This window comes from Nilaparvata lugens, chromosome X (assembly GCF_014356525.2).
Source record: "Nilaparvata lugens isolate BPH chromosome X, ASM1435652v1, whole genome shotgun sequence".
NCBI lineage: Eukaryota > Metazoa > Arthropoda > Insecta > Hemiptera > Delphacidae > Nilaparvata > Nilaparvata lugens.
This window is the reverse complement of record NC_052518.1, coordinates 41,760,349-41,765,644: the sequence shown is the minus strand read 5'-3', so window position 1 is coordinate 41,765,644 and position 5,296 is coordinate 41,760,349. Positions and strand designations below refer to the sequence as shown.

At 37.2% G+C, this 5,296-nt stretch overlaps 1 long non-coding RNA gene across 1 annotated transcript; it reads right to left on the bottom strand.

Moving 5' to 3' along the window:
- Positions 1–1,761: 1,761 nt before the first annotated feature.
- On the bottom strand, positions 1,762–3,967 carry LOC120355028. The gene is made up of 3 exons (XR_005573374.1): positions 3,779–3,967; positions 3,083–3,283; positions 1,762–2,230 (listed from the first exon to the last, which is right to left on the bottom strand). It is a non-coding gene; the product is annotated as an uncharacterized LOC120355028 (long non-coding RNA).
- Positions 3,968–5,296: the final 1,329 nt, after the last annotated feature.

The window sequence follows — 5,296 nt, the reverse complement described above, 5'->3', positions numbered from 1 at the left end:
ATAACGTTTGCCGATAAATGAGACCCCGCCTCTCATTCCCGCCTCAAACATAAGATGCATGTCCGGATGTGTTAGTAATTCCAGTTCGACTTTAGTGTGTTTCAGCATGCAATTCCAGGTGAAGTGGGCAAGGGAAACAAAATGGGTCACATCGAGGCCATATGAGCTAAAAAGCGTAGACCTCATGGATTCAAAAACTACCGCTAATAGCATTACGTCCAAACATAAATAAAAATCGTGATATTCACCCAGATTTTTCAGCTTGAATGTTGAGAACACTCTTTGCGCATGCTCATATTCTTCGCGAGACAAAGGTGTATCAGTTAAGTCGTTATGAAAACATTCAATGGGGGGAAGCGATGTTTCCGCGAATTTTTCGGGACAGCTCATGTACGAGTAGGGATATACTCCTTTCTTCAACAAGAGCTGTCTGTGTTCGCGAGGTGGATCATCAAACACCGAAAATAATCGTTCGAACTTCTTTTCCATATCTGTACTCTCTACCAAATTACGCACCAATACTTCCAAGGATTCAGACATAAACTTGTAGGAATCTAAAAATTTAATTTTGCCTACTGAAAGTGTCAAAAATCTCTCTGACGTATTTGCGATGCAGGAAATTTCTTTTTTACATTTACCGAGCGATTTTAGAATAAAATGTGAATCAAAACCGGAGAAATTATGAAAATAACACGATATGTACTCCGGAGTACGAGCTGTTAAATTACAAGAAACATGTGCCGCACACAAGTAATTACCGGTTTCATGCGCGTGGTGACGACATTTAATATCGGTTTCTGAGAACGGTTCAGCACAAAGCCCGCAGTTTACTGAATTTTGAAATTCACGCTCTTGACTCTCGGATAAAGCTTGCATCGGAATTTCTCGTTTCATATCCTCATACAAAATGTCACCGAGATCTGTAATTTCCTGAAGAAATTTCTCCATGATTTTTTCGTCTAAACTACTCGATCTATGGAGTACAGGTCCGTGAGCGATTTCGCCGTTAACATCGATAACAACGAAACAATACCCGCAGGGAATATGTCGCGCCGTTTTCTTTGTGTAACTACGAGTAATTTCATCAGAATCGGAATCATCATCATCATCATCATTATCGATATTAACAACGTATGTTTCTAAATCCGCGTAAATGGTGTACTTTTTCTTCAACGTCGCGCCTAGTTTCTTGAATTTTATTGTCTCTCCGCGTTTAGGATATGAAACGCGCTGAGATTCAAACTTGGAACAAAGTTCCACATGTTTCAACAAATTTGCTTCAGCATCGCAATTCTTAGATTTGTTTGATGTGAACCGGTGAAAACAAAAATTACAAACATGTACTTGACCCTTGTGTTTTGAAAGGTGACAGAGAAGACGAGATAGTCCGTTTTTCCCGTTCGCGGTATTTACTAAACAGAAATGAGTTTTTCCTGCATCGCCTTTTAGCATTAAAAGATTAATTTGGTGTTTACGCGTGCGGAAAATGCTTGTACGGAAGGGGAAAAACTTTTTGTTGTCGTATGCGATGACGTGAATTGCAATGTCCGGATTGAGTATTTCAAATTTCTTAATATCGCGTGTCGTCACCGGGAAATTTACACCTCGCATATTAAGTGTGTGAGCAAACTTGCTCAAATACTTTACAGTCAGGTGTGAGTCCTTTGGCTTCTGATGGAAATACGCGAGCACTGACCATAAAAAGCATTTTTCGTCAGAGAGATTTTTCACATTTATAATACATTTTTTGTTTTTCAAAAACTGGGGTGTCTGAATGAAACTGGATGTGTATATAGGATTAAATTTAATCACGTTCACATCCAGTGATTCAATTTTCTTTAGCACCCACCCACTCCCATATCTTACAAAATTTTCAAAAGATGAGAGAATTTTTCTCACAGCTAACATGAAATGGTCATTAAACTCTTCATAGTTCTCAAGCACATTTAGTGCTATGTTGGAGTAACTATGTAGATTTATTAGAGATGAGACAGAGTCACCAACCTGCTTGTCATCCATCACCACTAATTTATACAGCAAAACATTGAGGACGATGAACCATTTAACATTGCCATCATAGCGTGCGGCATGTTCCCTAATTATATCAAAAACTCGACGTTTCGAGCTCTCGAGCACACTGCTGATGTCGATATCCTCCTCATCGAGGTTGATGCGATGGCGAACTGCGCTTGAATTGATCCCACGAAGTCTGCGTTCCCTCGGCATGATACTGAAAAAACAAAAGAATAATGATCAGGATGGCATAGCCAATTAATAGTATGTGTAAAGGAATGTAATTCACAATCAGTTGTGAATTGGCATTCACGATGTTATCACAAGGACAGATAATGTTACATGAAAGATTGAGATTATTAACATTCGATAAAAAATGGACAAAAACTAGTCAGAATTTGTCGGCAGAAAATATGGCGAAAGAGGGATTTGTATTCGCAAGTGAACCGGATATTGTGCGCTGCGTATTTTGTTCAGTTTGTATAGGAGATTGGGAGCAAAATGATGTTGTAGCCAACGAACATGCAAAGTTTAGCCCGAACTGTAGAAGGAAAGGAAATATAACAATTGAAGAGGAGAATGACGATAATAATATTCTACGATTATATGAAGAAAGATATTTATCATTTACTAATATGCCAGAAGATTCATCCGTCCAAGGAGAGTACTTTGAAAAACTGCCTCCGCACCATCTACATTGTGACTTTTGTAAATCATTACGCGATAAAGCAGAGTATTTTGCGAGAAATGGTTATTTCCTACATAAAAATCCATTATATCTGCAATGTGTCTATTGTAAATATATTATCGGTGAACCAACTGAAAAAGTAATTCATTTACCGTTTTGTTTATACGATGAGTGTGAGAAAGAAGAGCGGGGCTTGGATGTTCCGGTTATATCATATTCTAAAGATAAATCGCATGCATGCAGTATATTGTAGAAGGTTTTTTCTCCTCGGAGGAGAAAACCTGTCCTCGGAGGAGAAAAATAGTCATCGGAGGAGAAAACTTCTCCTCGGAGGACTATTTTCCACCTCAGAGGATAAAATCAAAGTAAAACTGTACTTACATGTAGTGCTTGATGGTGCGTGAATCTCCTCGAGTGTAGATAGCAGGATACAGGTGTAGATAGCAGGATACAGGTGTAGATGATTATGCTATGATTGATTCCTCTCAGGTGACCACGCTATGATTCCTCTCAGCTGTGTTGTCTCGACGAGAGCTCAACTGGTTATGAGGTTCGGAACTCGAGTTGAGAGGTGAGAAAATGCTGTGAAAAACAATGAAATATTTAATAACTGAATCGAGAAATGCTATTCCTCTATGTTGTGAAATATTTAATAACTGAATCGAGAATGCTATTCCTCTATGGGTTGAAATATTTATTAGAAATAGAGTGCTATAAAGTACAATAAATTATCGGTAGAGTGTGCTTTTCATAATAATAATAATAAGCTAGAGGAAGGTAATCTGTTGGTAGTCATCTTGTCTTTGCTGATACAACATCAAGCTAGTGTACTGAGATGGATAATGTGTTTGGTGTGGAGAACAAGTCTTCAGATTTGTTCGTTCAATTCATTATAGATAGACATTTTAATCAATTAAGTGAATACCATTCTGTTCCTTTAGAAAAAATGAGATATCATTTCTCCTCGGAGGAGAAAACCTGCCCTCGGAGGAGAAAATAGTCATCGGAGGAGAAAACTTCTCCTCGGAGGACTATTTTCCTCCTCAGAGGATAAAATCAAAGTAAAACTGTACTTACATGTAGTGCTTGATGCTGCGTGAATCTCCTCGAGTGTAGATAGCAGGATACAGGTGTAGATAGCAGGATACAGGTGTAGATGATTATGCTATGATTGATTCCTCTCAGGTGACTGCCCTATGATTCCTCTCAGCTGTGTTGTCTCGACGAGAGCTCAACTGGTTATGAGGTTCGGAACTCGAGTTGAGAGGTGAGAAAATGCTGTGAAAAACAATGAAATATTTAATAACTGAATCGAGAATGCTATTCCTCTATGTTGTGAAATATTTAATAACTGAATCGAGAATGCTATTCCTCTATTCAGGTATGAAATATTTATTAGAAATAGAGTGCTATAAAGTACAATAAATTATCGGTAGAGTGTGCTTTTCATAATAATAATAATAAGCTAGAGCAAGGTAATCTGTTGGTAGTCATCTTGTCTTTGCTGATACAACATCAAGCTAGTGTACTGAGATGGATAATGTGTTTGCTGTGGAGAACAAGTCTTCAGATTCGAGCGTTCAATTCATTATAGATAGACATTTTAATCAATTAAGTGAATACCATTCTGTTCCTTTAGAAAAAATGAGATATCAATATAAATTAAGTGAACTCTTGGACACGCACCTAGATATATTGCATCGATTAGCAGAAAAAGGATGGACAAATCTACAATATTTAACTTTTGTGAGAGATTATGAAAAATTAGGTTCTTGCTTCCATGTTGAAGGATCTAACATTGATTTGAATCATAAAATTAGAATCATGGGTTTTATTGGAGATTTCTAGCAGGTGAAGTCTCATGCTGAGTTCTAGACGAGATTTTTTTTTTTCGTCTTCTAACACATGGATGCTATTCGAAAAATGATCGTGTGTGGGATACTTACAATCTGATAACGATCTGGGAGCACGTGTTGTTGGGGAGAAATTCGAATTTTTTTCGCCTTGTACCACGCTCTCGCTCGCACGTGCCTGGAACAGAGAGAGAAACGTATGCTATATAAACAGAAGTGATGAGAGGAAAATGTAGGGAGAGGAAAATGATGAGAGGAAGAAGCAGGCGAAGAGGAAGTTGGTGTTTGGGGCACGACCCTCAGGTTGGCGGGGGAGAGGAGGAGGAGTCAATCTGCTCACAAACAAAGGTGAGTTTCAACAAATATTATTAACTTGTATGTGTACAGATTTTTTTTTATAAAACAATCGATCATTGGAAAAAAAAATCTGTACACATACAAGTCTTTGATTATTATTATTTGATAGCAAAGAATTATTGTTTAAAGTAATCACTCATGCATAAATTATTTGATCTGAATATTATTTGAACTGATTAGAGATACAATTGGATTACAAGATATTAGTGTTAAAAGTAATCGCTCATGCATAAATTATTTGATAGCAAGGGAATATTATTTGAACTGATTAGAGATACAATTGAATTACAAGATATTAGTGTTAAAAGTAATCGCTCATGCATAAATTATTTGATAGCAAGTAAATATTATTTGAACTGATTGGAGATACAATTGGATTACAAGA